The sequence below is a fragment of the Alligator mississippiensis genome, chromosome 12, assembly GCF_030867095.1.
Source record: "Alligator mississippiensis isolate rAllMis1 chromosome 12, rAllMis1, whole genome shotgun sequence".
Classification (NCBI taxonomy): Eukaryota; Metazoa; Chordata; order Crocodylia; family Alligatoridae; genus Alligator; species Alligator mississippiensis.
Window position 1 is genome coordinate 61697798 of NC_081835.1, and position 15746 is coordinate 61713543.

The 15746-nt window shown below is 47.0% G+C and overlaps 1 long non-coding RNA gene across 1 annotated transcript; it reads right to left on the minus strand.

Moving 5' to 3' along the window:
* Positions 1 to 9328: 9328 nt before the first annotated feature.
* On the minus strand, positions 9329 to 10864 carry LOC106738343 (uncharacterized). The gene is made up of 2 exons (XR_001372949.3): positions 9868 to 10864; positions 9329 to 9768 (listed from the first exon to the last, which is right to left on the minus strand). It is a non-coding gene; the product is annotated as an uncharacterized LOC106738343 (long non-coding RNA).
* Between the last annotated feature and the right edge of the window lie 4882 nt (positions 10865 to 15746).

Consider the following 15746-nt stretch of genomic DNA (forward strand, 5'->3'; position numbering starts at 1 on the left):
AATATAGGGCCTAAAAAAGAAAAAAAAATTGAGATGGAAAGGGAAAAATAAATCCAGTCACCCCTTGCTGTGTCCACACCACAGATGGAAAGGTCGGGAACAAGAGCTATATGATAGATATACGGTATAGCGCCAGGCACTCAGCGTTAAATGCAAACCAGCTCCTTTCAATTGCCCCTTTAGACTGCATGGGAATAAGGGCCCACTCTGCATATACATGCAATGCTCTTGCTTAAAAGGCTCATGCCTGCAGATGGGCATGTGCGCAGCGAGGCTGGGTTAAGACAGGAGCGGATGTTTGTGAGCTGGGAAAACACAGCAGCTCATGGACTCCCGCCCGAAATGGGGTAGGATGAATTAAGCAATCGTGTTCCCGGCACATACATAAAAATAAGAAATAAAAATTTAAACCGTAGCAACCAAAGCAGACAGCCTGGCAACAGCCGCTCCCGCTGCAAAACAAATAGTCAGAGAAAAAGACCCTGGCAAAAAAGAGTCTCGGTCTGTCACTTAGGGTTGTTTAAGGTAAAGTGCAATGTTGCGTTCCAGATTTAGAGGCCTGGAATTGATGTCCTGACTTGGTGATAATGCAAAGCCCCATCCACTTTGCACTGTGAACATCCACGCCGGCTGGGCAGCTGCTGAGCCCTCGGAGAAACTCCTGCCTTAGCACGTGCTAGGTCTTGTGTGAGGCTGTCATGGAGTCTCTAGGGATGGCGTGTACCTTGATTATCTCAAAGTCCTTGATGAGGACTGGGAAGGTTTTTCCAGGACACTGCTGCAAGCAAAACGGCAGTAAGAACGGGCTAGATACTGCAGGCGATGGTAGTTTTGTCTGGGCAAAGTCAATAGTAAGTACAACTTGCTGCCTTGAGGACTGGAACGATGAGCCTGTAGCCACCCTTATTGTCCCCTGCAGAGCTCAGCTTACCCAAGGGACTGCCGGCTTAGATGGGATGGATGCAGAATGAGAGGTGGCAAGCTGAGCCACAGCCACTGATGGAAGACCAGATGCACAGTCATGTTTAAAAAAATATATTTGAGGAGGGAGAAGCATTTTGCCAGGGGTGATCTAGGGCTCCTCTTGAAGTCCCTTCCAGCCTTGCATTTCCACGGCAGTCGGTGGCTAGCAGAAGCAAGAGGACGCGAAAAAAGGTTGAGGGAGAAACAGTTCAGTGCTTAAGCACATGCTTAAATGTTAAGCCTGCCATCTGGGACACCAGCACACGCCTAAGTGCTCATGCATAGGCATGGCATTATTCATGAGTGTGCAGCGACATGGTGCTAGGACCAGTGGGGCATTGCGCTATGGCTCCAGAGCCAACACGTGTGAGCTTTGCTCAAGGCTCACATCCAAGGCTTCCCCCAGTTTACCCAGCTGTAAATACTAGGCACCTGATCATTCAGGCTGGAAGTCAAAAAAAGGCAGTTGGATGCAATGCAAACCAGTTACTCCGTTGGCTTTACTAACTGGCATGCCCTGCTGGTCTAACGGGCTGTTTGTCTTGGGTGGACTTGGGGTTTTTGCTGCATGCATACACCTTAAACTTCAGCTCAAATGGAGGGTGAGGAGGAGGAACTGATCTTTGGGCATTGCTGGAAGCAGCCAGCGAAAGTGGGCAAGGAAGGGAACGACATGAGTGGAGCAGTAGGGAAGCCTCCATTCTCCCATACTGATATAAGTCCATGGGCAGGGTGCTCTACTCCATCTAGCCAAGCTGAGCTTACACCCCCCTGTCCACACCAGCCACAGACTGTGTAAGAGCCCTGCCAGCTGCGACTGTGGCTCAGCGCTGTTGCAGCCAGCATATCCCTGGCCCTTACGTCTAAACCTGAAGGCTTTGGCCTTTCTGCAGTATTGCTATCCTTTTTTTCCTTCAAGGTGCGTAACCTTGAGATTGCTTCCTTCTTGAAGCGACTAAGGAAGGGAAATGACAGCAGAGAGGGAACGAAGCTGGCTCCTGTAGACTACGCTATCAGCGAAAAGAACTAATAATGAATGCCTTTGTTATCCTGTTTTCAATTACATCCCAAGGTTGATTGCCTTTCAAGAGTCCCTGCCAATGCAGACAAGTCCCTAGTCGACATGGCAGCTGGGTATTATCCAGATTTAACGCACAGACTGGAATAGGGAAGGCAAGGCAGCCCTTGTGGGATTCAAAAGGAGGCTTTCACAAAGCGATAGACAGCTCTGAGAGCTCCTGAATACGCTCCAGAGCCTTGCCCAGGTCCTGAGGGCTGGGTGTGCATGTGTGTATGTGTCTTTACACTGCTCTTATCCTGTGTAGGTGGGGCTGGGGCCATAATCTCATCCGCCTTCTCATCCACAGCCAACAGGGATAAAAGTGGTGTAACCTGCAGCTGAGGTTCCTGGTTCTCTGTGCTCCTATCCGAGCGGTCTAAAATGCTGCGCTCGAATCCCAAATATACCTGGTCTTGGCTCTAGCTTGACTCCTCCTGAAAGTCTTGCCCTGTGTTCAATGAATATAAATAAGCAGGAGGGTCCCAGACACCTGGCCAAGTTTCTTGCCTCCTCTTTCCATGCCAGCCATGCCCCATGCCCGGTCCCATGAGCCTTGGGGAAGTTCTCCGGGGTAAGACTTCTGGGTGAACCCAAGTGTGATCTGCTTCAGGTTGGTCACTGTTGGAGCTCATCTCCATCAGATCTTTATAGGATTTCGTAGATTTCTAGGGTCAGAAGGGACCTAGTAGATCATCGAGTCTGACCCCCCTGCTCCAGGCAGGGTTTATTTTCCTTCCAAGCCCCTATAAAACTCAAGCGGCAGTTGTTGGCTCACTAAACTCCTAAGCCAAACCCAGCAGGGTTGCAATTCCCATTTGGGAAACTCAATAAATGGAAATTATTGATGAACAGTCCTGAATGAGCGACACTCAGAAGGGCAAGCAGTCAGGTGCAAATCCGTCCCGTGGCAAAGGGGCTGGCGTGAGGCCTGTGCACCAGTCTGCAGCCACATCAACCTAGAAAGTAGTGCTCAAATGGGAATTAAGTGGTACTGGGGTCTTGATTGATCCCCTCATTTCCCCACCCCTGAGGAAAAGGGCAGCTCTGGTCTCCCGCGCGAAGGCCATGCAGGGCTCACCCCTGTGCAAGACTTGAGGTAGAAGGTGGGAAACGAAACCCCAAGCAATCACTCAGCTGCATTAATTGTTAGCAACTCGATGATTCAATAACCATCGTCAGCTCATAAATTACATGCATTAATAATTGATGATAACAATTGATTCTCAAGTGCTAATGAACAATCATGATCTATTCTCTCTCCCTTGGTGTGATCAGAATGATAACGCTTTGCACCAGATGGGCCCGCGTTTAAAGGGATTTGCCAAAGGAAAGAAAAAAAATGAAAAGAAAAGAAACACCAGGTTGGGAAGCATTGCTCCTGAAAAGGGGCAAGAGTGATTGGTTTGAGGGCTAAAGAATTCAAGACCAGTGACCACCCGGATCTCACCGAGTCATGTTGTTAGCCAGTGGACTGGGGAAAAAACCCATAGACTGAGAATCAAAGGAGTGTTCAAAAGCTCTGGTTTGCACCCAGGTAATGATCCACTGCAGCTGCGTGGGAAGAAGGTTGCAGAATCAAGCGCTAATGCTTGTTAATTTTGAGTAGCATCAACTCTGAGTCAGACGGCAGGCGCGATGGCAGGGCTGGGAGGGGAAACCAGGCAGCACTTCACCGTCATGATAAGTGCTGCTACTTCTGTTGCATGCTAAAAGGAGTCGCATACATGTCTGGCCTCACAGGCAAGCCAGAAAGCCTTGGAACAATATTAGGTGGGTTTGGGATTTGGAAAGAGCCATAGAGAGAATACAGATGGGACTGCCTTAAATTGAGTTGCAGACAATTTGGCTTGATTGAAACCTGTGTTAAATGAATACTTGTTAAAGGAATATGTTTTCCATGCTCCCAGGGCCAAGCCAAATCCAGAGAAACATCATTAAATGCTCGCCTGCTAAAATAATCATTTTCCAGTGAATCCAAAAAGGTAGTGAGATAAAAGGACGGACCTGATAAAAGGAGAGATTCTCTCGTGTGCCAGATGGGAGTGTAAGAATAAAAAACCTGGGGCCTCTGGAAAAGCAAAAAAAGATCTTTTTTAGTTGCAAAAGCAATAATATTTTTTGTGCGTTCGGTTCTGTCTCACATAAAGGTTGGTCTGTCCGTCTGCCTAATCACCGCCAGGCTCAAAAGAACGAGCTTGCCCTCCATGGCCACTGAACTTGCAGCTAAAGTCATACTTCCCTAGGGTCCCCTGTGTGCCATTTGTTCCTATCACAGAAACACAATGTACACTTCAGTGCTGCACTGCATAATTGGCTCAAGAAACAGTGTTGTCTGAATTACTAACAGCCAGTGGAAATACTAATGCTTGTCTGGAGAGAAGTGGGGAAAAAGAGCTATGAGTAACCGTGCAATCTTTACTCTGCCTCTGGCAAGAAAACAAGACACTTTCGGGCGATACACCTCTTCCTCATACAGAGGAGAGACGCGGGCATTTCATCTAGTGGGATCAGAGCCAGGACATCCTTTCCTGGGACCCAGGCAGAGGGCCTCTGGTCAGAGAAACTACTGAAGAAGGCCTGTCTTGGGGAAAGGATCCCACATGCAAGAGCCCCAAATACTTCATTTTAAGGGGCAAATTTTAAAAGAGGCAATCCCTATCAGGGTAGCACTATCAGGCAAGGGGCAAATTTGAAAAAAAAAGAGATCAGGATACCCCAAGGCCCATAGCTGTGAACTTTTAACAGTGCCAGGGTGCACGTGCTGAACCCGGACATGTGTTTCTAGCTATTTGCACGACCAAATAATTATGCATGCAAAAGTGCAGGCCCCAAATTTAGAGGGCAGATACAAAACAGATGTAAATACCTGTTGTGAAATGGTTAACCTGCTTTAGGTTAAGGCTGAAGATTAAGATGAAGGTATACGGGTGGAGTCAACCTTTAAGGCCACGGATGTGGAGTACCTAGGACTCTGCGTAACAAACCCCATCCGAACAAATGGCTGCTTAAATTTCATTAAAGGGAATTAGGACTTGGATGTGTTAACTGCATCTCTTTGGCAACAGGTCTTTGAGCCATAAAACAAGAGCTAAAAATAACAGGGCATGACAAACAATATAGGTGGCCGTTTTGCAAGCCCTGCATTGCCTGATGCAAGGACAGACACGCTGCTAACGCACTCTCTCGGCAGGCCTGCACTCCTTGTTCCTGATCATACTTGGTTCTCCGGGCAAATAGTCCCATCCGCGTTGAACATCTGCCTTTGCACGCACCCAGTGTAAATCCATGCAACTCCACTGCAGTCCGGGTAGATGAGAGATCTGACAGCAAATCCCTGGAGTTTGTGTAAAGAGCCATTGGTGTGATCCGCAACCCAGAGGGCCAGATTCTCACATGGTTTTTGTTAGATTGAATCCAGTGCCGAACTTGGCCATAGAGTGGCATCATTTTAGGAACGACTTTAATGCTCATGGAAATGAGAAAGCAAGTGCTACAGATGTAGATGCCAAGAAGAGACCTGCGGTTCTGTCCCATCATGCCCATCCAGCTGTCAGTGCCAACAAGTTGCCTTCCAACCTGGCAAGATTTATAAGCATTGCTCATTTGTATGGGAACGCCTAAAAGTGCTTATGGAGATCAAGGCCCCATTGTACATATGCAAGTCCCTGCATTTGAGTTTACATTCAATAATTATTTATTTGCGTTAGAGCAGCTTTTGGCATTCCTATTCAAGGATGAGGGGGTGTTGGTTGTAGCCGTGTTGGTCTAAGGACAGAGGCCAGCAAGGTTTTTTGTGTAGATGCGATGTCTTTTATTAGACAACTGAGCAGCTGGGAAAAACTTCTTAGCAAGCTTTTGGGTGCAATCACCCGTCTTCAGGCTCTGCTGTTCTGAGATCTTGCAAAGAACTTTTTTCCAGCTACTCAGTCGGTCTAATAAAAGAGATCACATCTCCCCAAAGAACCTTGCCTGCCTATACAGGAATGAGAGTCTCTTGCTAGGTGCTGAACAAAGAAAGGAAGAACGTGTTCCCTCCCGCAGACAGTTAATTTTCTAGGACGATGCCAAAATGCAAGTGGAAGAAGAAAGAGACATCGGAGTTGGGAACGGGTGAGAGGACGAGGTACCACTGTCAGGCCAACAATTATCCTGAGCGCCCACACTCCCGCTAGTCCAGCCTCGGAAAACTGGTGAGCAAAGACTGGCCAACAATACCGCATTTTCCCAAATGGTGATGGGGTCATTTTATTTGCACGTTGTTTCAGTTTAACCCCCGTGCCAAAAATACGGAGCAGGATGAAGCCCTGAATTGTTTAAAAGCGACCTGACCTGGGATGCAAGAGACACTTCCGTAAAACAGGAAGAACTGAAAAACCACGCAGAATTTTTCCCCTCGTTTTATGCAGTTTGCTTATTGCTTGCATTTCTTTTAGCTCCCGTCAGGCGTCGTCATTTGTGTTTACAGTCAGTTTTGCTTCTTGGCACACGAAGCAAATGTAATGCTTTTGTGTTGGTGTCTAAAAGAGACTGTTTAGTTTAAAACTGACCCCGTTTTCATTGATTTCAGCGGAAACACAATAGCTCTTGTATTCGTTTTGTGTTTTAGGAATTTTCCGAGGCGCTCCAAAACACAGATTCTCTCTCTTCAGAGTAAAAAAAAAAAAAAAAAAATGAATTTGAGGCCTAAGTTATTTGGCATTGTCCCTTTAAAAGTGTTCAACATTACTTCATGGCTGGAATTACAGAAGTAAGCCTGCTAATAAAATGGAAACCAATAATGTTTATCCTTTTCTGTCCCTTCAGTAATCTTGAGAGCAGCTTAGAGAGTGGAACCTGTACAATAATTATATTGTACTTAGCTAAAAAAAATTAAGTTACTCATTCCTTCTCTTATCCCCATAACCCCCACTTCCAAAAAAAAAAAAAAAAGAAGAAAAAGAGTTGGTAATAAATTAAAAACTGTTTTATTTACCTTGAACTACTCAGCCAAGAATGCACATTATTTAGAGACTGGAATAAAAAGCCATTCACTCTAGTTCAATTGGCCATTTAGTTCAATTTGTGTGTGTTACAGCAGGTAATTACTATGGTAATAATGTACTGTAATCTGCGTTCATTTGGAACCCGTCCTGTTTCTGCATTAATAATAAGTGCCATATATGTACTAATTACCAGTTTGTTACCATGGTTATTTGCGTAGATGCCATGTTAACGATACCCTGGAAACATAAAGCAATCACATTTTTTGAATTAAATCTTTGTGGTCTCTTTAGTGCTAAAAGCCCAATTCACATAAAATAATGATGAAGAAAATGAGATCATCGGAGCCGAGTCGCCAGCGAGCTGATTAGCTGCACTGCATAAATATACTATTTTACCATACTGAAAAATTAGAACCTCCAAAACATTTTCCATCGTTGCTAAGTAACTTCCTGAAGATTACATCACAGGCAGGAACATGCGGTGCCAAATATGTCATGCACACATTTATAGAACATGCACTACATGGGATGGAGACCCGGTGTAGAAATGTCAGTGGTTTCTTTAGGTAACCTGCCGAATCGCACCCAGAGCGGACAGATAAGCAAGAATCCCTTGCTTTCCCTATCACACACACCATCTCTCCCCTTGAAAGATGATTTGCAGACTTGCAGTGCCAAGATGGACCACAGCTAGCCCTTCTGCGCGGCACAGCAAAAAAATTTGACCCAGTGTTTCCTCTGCCATAGAAGGCGTTACTCTCTCCTGCGGTGTAATGGAGCACAGATTTTAATTAAATCTATTAATTTTTCAGGGGTGACCTGGTAGAAGTGCTGTGATGCTGTGGCTCATGGGCTACTGCCCTTTACTGCTTGAAATCAGAATTGCTCCCCAGTGGGTGCGTCTACACGAGATGCTAATTGCAGGATGCAATTCAACAAGGACAAATGCAAGGTACTCTGCCTAGGGAGTAGGAACCCCCAGCACACCTATAGGTTGGGGGATGACCTCCTCAGCGGCTGAGAGGGATCTTGGAGTCATAGTTGACTCCAAGATGAACATGAGCCAACAGTTTAACGAGGCCATCAACAAGGCCAATCGCAGCTTGTCATGCATTAGCAGATGCATGACCAACAGATCGAGGGAGGTGATGCTCTCCCTCTATGCAGCACTGGTCAGGCCACAGTTGGAGGACCGTGTCCAGTTCTGGGCGCTGCACTTTGAGAGGGACACGGAGGATCTGGAGAGGGTCCAGAGGATGGCCACTCGCATGATGAGTGACCTCCGTGCAAAACCCTACGAGGGGTGGTTGAAGGATTTGGATCTCTTCAGCCTTCACAAGAGACATCTGAGGGGAGACCTTGTAGCCGCCTATAAGTTTATCAAGGGAGGACAACAGAGAATTGGAGATGTGCTATTTACCAGGGCACCCCTAGGAGTAACTAGGAATAATGGGTACAAATTAGTGGAGAGTAGATTCAAGTTAGACATTAGGAAAAAATTTTTCACAGTGAGGGTGGCCAGAATCTGGAACGGGCTGCCAAGAGAGGTGATATTATCACTCAACGTGGGTTACCCAGCAAGAGTTACTAAAAACCCACGTACTGGTGCTACTGCGCAGTAGCGCAAGTTGCTGCACGTTGATTTAGTACTTGGTTCACCATCATTATTGGTGAACCAAGTACTAAACTTAATGCGCAGTAACTACAGTGCATTAATGAACGTGTAGATGCACCCAGTGTGTCCCTGCTAATGAAGAGTCCCTCTTACTTGAAGGGCTAGTACTGCACTAACAAAGCATGAGGCTCTGAATTTTACCCTGGCTTTAGCTCTTGGCATTCAGGATGTGCAGAATAACAGCAAACTTTCATTTGGGTTTGACAGTACCGTGTTACATCCATATCACCCCTTTGCAGATAAGGAAATGAAGCCAGTGAGGATAACTAGCTCATGCAAGAAGAGGGTTTTTTGGAGTTCCTTGTTCCCGATCACTAGATTAAACCTCTCCCAAATAAAAGCACCTTCCACTGATACTTGCACAGTTCTGCAATGCATGCAGCAACAGAGGCCCCAAATCCACTCCCTTACACTGTGGGTTTCCAGTGGACTGGTTTGATGGTTGAAAACAGCCCGTCAACTTTTCACAGCAGCTCCCTATTTGTCCTCAGTCTAAAAATCGCCTGGTCCCAAAATGATCCTGCCGTTTGAGCAGCCTAAGATTATCTTCCCCTGGTTTAGCACACCATCCCCGACAATGATCTGGACATTTAACGCAAAGGTTGAACCGGTGCTTAAGACGAACAGTAAAGAGTGGTGGATGCCCTGTCATTTATAATGAAGAGCTACTTAGTGCCCTTTTATTATTTGGTCAATTATTTTTCTGCTGAAGCCTGAGATACACAAAACATAAATCACAGCAAAACAGGAGCCCTTTGAGCTGCCACTTGGAGCAGGTATAGATAATAAAAGATTTTAATTAGTGACTCTGGACAAGGAAAGAAAAGCAGGGGAGGGGGATGGGGGGGCTGGGGACAAAAAAAAAAAGAAAGGAAGAAAAACACCGCTTGTTTGGACTCCAGTCAGATGTTTCCAAAGCCACATTTTCCACATGACTCCCAGTAAAAGCTCTTGGTTTGATTATTAATCACATCCATCAATCCATCTGTCCATGCTTCCCAATCCTTTTGATGTGCTACACAGCACTTGCTCATTTTGCATCTTCCCTCTGGAATGGCTCTCATCTGGGAAAGCCTGGAAAGTGTTAACTAAAAAGAAAGAAAGAAAGAAAAAAAAGAATAAAATAATGCCCCCAAAAAAGCAAGCAAGGGAGGAAGGAAATATCCCTCTCCATGTGTGTTGGTTACCTGACCTCCAGCGTGCTGGAGAGACACTAACCCTTGGAGCTTCTTCGGAAATGGATAGTCGCTGCCTCTTGCCTCATACATCTGGTTAATTGACCTCTCCTTGCTGGCCCTTGACACATTGATTTATTGGGTATAAATTTTACCTATTTACTTAGATGTTGCAACTGCTCAGTCCAAAGGTGAGGCTACCTCATCCCAGGAGAACTTCGTTGAATCCCATTGCGCCCAGATCCAGCTCAATCCTTTTCGTGCCTCTGCCTTCTCCCGCTTTTCTCCTTTCTTTCGAACATAACTTTTGTTTTTTCCTCCTCCTCCAAAAAAAAAGTGCTATCAAAGCAGCCTTTGCAGGATTCAGGGGCGGCTGTGTTTTGCAGAAAAAGAAACAGCTGATTTCCTGCAAATGGGGGGAAAAAAAAAATCTTTAATTCTTTTACTGGCATCTGTAGCCTCTAATTCATAAATTCATCAGGACTTTCCCAGGATGTCAGTTTTGGCAAATGAGCGCTGAGTTGCCTCATCCTAATGGAGCAGTGGGCTGCCTGACCTCAGGAAATAGAGAGGCCAAACATGAAAAAACAGAGCCGGGTTCAAGGCTGGGGCTATGAACCCCAGATTTGAGGGTGAGGTCAGCCGAGGGTCAGAAAAGCATTGTGCGCCGCACAGAGAAATGCTGGTTTCTATTTAAAACCTTTCATGCAACTCGGAGGGACCTTCTCCATTGTGCGCTGGGAGCAGCCCGGCTGTTGGGAAATCTTCCTCGCAGGCTCCGGACTGCAGGAATGGGAAAAGATTGGAAACAGTCGCGCTGAAGCGTCACCGGCCAAAACCCTTCCATACCTCGGAGAGAAAGAAAGCGAGATACGCCTGGCTCTTTTCACTGGCTAACGCAGATGGATTTTCTTTGGCATTTAAACGTGATGCATGTGCCAGGTGCTATTCATTAGAAATGATTTGTTGGAGTGAGCGTAGCTTGCCTGCCCATTAGGATACATTTACTTCACAGGTTAGTAATGATGGGTGTACTTAATAGTTTTTAAGTATCACAGGGCATTAAAGAGCCCTGGAAGGAAAGGATATCAATATTTACAGCTTCAATTTGTTGGTGGAGAAAAACAGCCTGTGTGCCTGGATGGGGAGCCGTGTGCGATTGCACGCACAGAAGGCTTCATTCCTCATGCTAAAAACAAGACTCCCGGTCGCCCAAGACAAATATTGGTTCTGGGGAGAGGTTTTCGGGTGGCGCGGCAGATGTAAAGGGGACCCTCGACCTCAAGCACGCTCAGCAGAGGCATGTGCACCCGCCAGCCCAGCAGAAATCAGATGGAGTTTGGGAGTGTAGGGGGCAAACCCCAGCCCCACATGCTTTGCACTTAGCACCACTGGCATGAGGGTCCGAAAGGGCCTTGCAAACCGCGTGAGGGTCTGAAAGGGCCTTGCAAACAGTAAAATTAGGCTCAGGATTGTAGGAAAATGCAAGGCCCGTTTTCAGAAAGGTAAACTGAGGCACCCTAGTTCAGCCAGGAGTCAGCAGCAGAGCCAGGAACAAGGACCCAGGCTCCCGAATCTATTGGAGGTGGTCTGAGTTGACACAAAAAATTTTTAAAAACCCTGGTGCTCGTGTACACGGTTACGCCATTATGCTGCATATTCCTGAGGACGACTCGTACCGTGTACAAGTGCCCCCTGCTTCTGCCACGGTTGAAGTACTGCTAGGCTAGCACGAGAGGCCATGCTAGCATGAGGCAGAAGGTCATTCACTGAGGGAAGATTGTCGCAGCTACGGACCCATTCTCTCTTCCCACCCCCAACCCAGGCTCCACTAAAGAGAGAGATCCTGTTAACAGTCTCCTGCCAATAGGTGGCTATTTACTTAAGTCCCAATTTTTCATTAAAATAGCACACATGGCTATCAAGCATCGCAAGGTCACAGGGCTGCATTGTCTCAGCTTAATATGATGCTATTAAGGCTGGGCTATAATGTCCCAGATACAGCAAGTTCAGCAGTGTAAGATCAAGCATTGGGCAAGACTGCAATTTCCTCCTGTCCTCTTGCAATGATCTTATCAAAGCCTGAGTGATCTCTGTAGGAGAAATCTTAGTGGAAAACATTACATATTGTATGAGGCTGTGCTTCCACTTGGAGGGGATGAGTTTGGGCTCACTTTGTATTTTTCTTTGTGTTACTAAATTGCTTGAGACCCCTTCCTCCCTCCTGAAAGGTTGAAATGTCTATTGGCTCAGTAAGTAGAAGTGGCCGGAGTTGAGAAATAGCTGTGACTTTACATTTTATCTCGGTAATTTGTTTTCAAGTTCGATCCTAGTTCAAGCCCAGACGTTTTTTGATTCAAGTTCTCATCTCCACAAAAAGCACTGGGTGAGCACTGCTGAATCACTAATTTTTGCCATCCTCAGCAGCACACCACCACGGTTCTCCTTTGTCTCGATTGAGGTCAGGTGCCGAACAGAGAGGAAGGATGGCCTGGCGGGGAGGATGCTAGACTGGGGCTTAAGACATCTGGCTCAATGGCCAGCTCAACTACTGACTTCTTCTGCGACCCTGGGCAAGTCACTTAAACACTCTTATTTCTTCCTCTGTTAAACAAAGGTAATACTTCTTTCCTTCCAACCATTATCAGTCCTGGCTATTTTAATTAAAACTGTAAGCTCTTACATGCCAAAACTTTATCTTATTATGTGCTCGAATAGTACCCAGTGCAAAGGGGCCCTGGTCTCCGTCAGGGCTTTTTAGGTGCTACTGAAACAGAGCTAATAAAATAATCATTACATAACAGATGTGAGGACAAGTGTGCCTAGACTGTAAACTTTGGGGCAAGGACTATATTTTAATTGCTTTAATGAGCCATGCAATGATATGCCACCTGTCATCTATTGATTAATTTAAGGTGATCTAGGCCATATGTAAACTGATTTAAGAAGGTCCACACAGGGATTTGCAGAGTTTCAAAGGCAGGTTTGAATGGAGTTGACGCAAGTTATATTTACAGCTTAGCATTGATCGGGTATATCACAAGCATTGGGCAAAAAGCATATTGCAAAAAGTGAATGTGAAGACAATTTGCCTGGTGCATGGCACAGTTAGGTCCCAATCCTTGGCTGAGGCCTTACATGCTACTTTAATAGCAAAAAAGAGCTGGTAACTTTCTCCGTAACTCATATCGACAGTTCTCCTCTTGTGTGTACGCACACATACGTACACAGTGTGTGCAAAGAGTGATTCTTTGGCAAACAGACAAGCTATTGGATATGGCACTAAGATCAGAGCAGGAGACATTGACTTTTGGCTCATGTGTGCACGCAAAAGTGATTCTGCACGTGCAAATGGGTGCTTAGATCATGCCCAGTGCATGCATGCTTCGGCGACTGCGTAGCTTTGTTTGGCTGGTGCACACTGAGTGCCTGCTTTGGGAGCCCAAGCACTGGCGCTGGGGCTTTAGCAATGGGAGAGGGTTGCTTCCCACCCCCAAACTGACACAAAACCAAATTAAAAAAAAGAAGAGGCAAGCTCTTCTGCCATTATTTCCCATTTGAGTCAGAACGCCTTAAAAGATAATTAGTTAATTGAGCTATGGAAGCCATCTCCCCATAGCTATGTGTCAGCTCCTATTAGCTGCTCTGTAACATTAACTGAGATTACACAGAGACTCCCTGGAGATATCGATCATTTATTTACCAAGCCCTGTGCTTTCCCCCTGCCCCTTCTGGTGCAGAAATCATTGGCGGTGGACAGCCACTCCATCACGCCACACCATGCTCCATGGACAGCCGTCAGCGGCAATTGTTTTCTAGTGAAAATAGATGTCCCGTATCGATCACTCTCCTCCAGTGCAGTCTCAGGGCCTTCTCCTTAGTTACTCTAATAAAACACAACTAATTAAATTTGTGTCTTGCATTTTCAATATTGCATTATCCTAATTACTAATTAAGGGGACCACCTGTAAGGGATAAGCATTATTTCCTGCAAAGGATCCCCTAATGGCTTAAATGTCATCTATTGTGAGGAGGAAATCTTTCACCCAAGGCAAAGGCCATGACTGAGGCTTGAGGAGAAATGCCTTCAGGGGACACGGCAAAAAGTTCCTTAACCCTTCCACTGCTTTCGCTATATCCGGAAAGTCCTAGGTTATATGGGAACGGGTTAATGCAAAGCATATCCACGAACCTGGAGCAGGCAGATGGGCCCAGACACCAGCACACATACAAATGTCCCTGATCTTTGGAGGTGGGATGGATTTAAATCCAGACCTCACAGCCGGACCCTGTTTCTGACCAAACCCCCTGGCTTTGGGCAATCCTAACATGTGGGAAAGTCTGGATTTTGGAGGTCAGCTTTGCGACCTGTGCCGGTTTCTGGGTACGCAGGGAGGTGCCAGGCTCGCCATCACTTCACCAGGGGAAGACCGTCTCGTGCCAAGGGAGCAGGCTGAGCTCCTGGAGGTTCCTCCTTGTCGTCACATGGCTCTAATTTTGCCCCTTCCTGCGAACGTGCCTGATGAACATGATCTAGCCTTGCAAGGAAGCATGTGTAGGGGGCGTGAATCATGAATAATTTAAAGCAGTAAATACCTCCGAGAACATTGCCATCTGCTTGGGAAACTGAAAAAGAGGGGAAATTGGAGGAAATAGCCCTTCTGGGCAAATTATTCCCTTGCCTTCACCACTTGCTATGCTGTACCCAACTAGGACTTAGCGGAGGTCATTGCGGGACCCCTGGTATGGCTTTACGAGCGCTCGTGGTGCTCTGGTGTGGTGCCAGAGGACTGGAAAAGGGCCAATGTGGTTCCTATTTTCAAAAAAGGGAGGAAGGAGGACCCAGGAAACTATAGACCAGTCAGTCTTACCTTGGTCCTGGGTAAGCTTTTTGAGAGAATTATCCTGGCGCATGTCTGCGAGCGGCTGGCAGGGGAGGTTATGCTTAGGGGCAACCAGCATGGGTTCGTTCAAGGCAGGTCCTGTCAGATCAACCTGGTGGCCTTCTACGACCAGGTCACAAAATCCTTAGACGCAGGGGTAGCAGTGGATGTAGTCTTTCTAGACTTCAGGAAGGCCTTCGACATGGTCTCTTGCCCCATTCTCATTAAAAAATGAGGGGACTGTGGCATCGACACCTACACGGTCAGATGGGTCGCTAACTGGCTGGAGGGCCGCACCCCGAGAGTGGTGGTGGACAGGTCATTTTTGACCTGGAGGGATGTGGGCAGTGGAGTCCCCCAGGGCTCGGTCCTCTGGCCCACACTGTTCAACATCTTCATCAGTGACTTGGACAAGGGGGTGAAAAGCACCTTCAAATTCGCAGACAACACTAAGTTGTGGGGGGAAGCGGGCACGCTAGAAGGGAGGAATAGGCTGCAATTGGACCTGGACAGGTTACAGAGGTAGGCGGATGAGAACAGGATGGGATTCAACACTGACAAGTGCAAGGTGCTGCACCTGGGGGGGAAGAACCAGCAGCACACCTACAGGCTGGGGAGCTCCCTTCTCATCAGTGCAGAGGCAGAAAAGGATCCTGGAGTCATTACTGATGCCAAAATGAACATGGGCCGACAGTGTGGGGATGCGGTCAGGAAGGCCAACCGCACCTTGTCATGCATCCACAGATGCATCACAAGCAGGGCCAAGGAGGTGATCCTCCCCCTCTATGCGACGTTGGTCAGGCCGCAGTTGGAGTACTGCGTCCAGTTCTGGGCGCCGCACTTCAGGATGGATGTGGACAACATGGAGAGGGTCCAGAGGAGGCCATCCGCATGATCTGGGGGCAGCAGGGCAGACCCTACAAGGAGAGGCTAAGGGACCTGAACCTGTTCAGCCTCCACAAGAGAAGGCTGAGGGGGGATCTAGTGGCTGTCTACAAACTAGTCAGG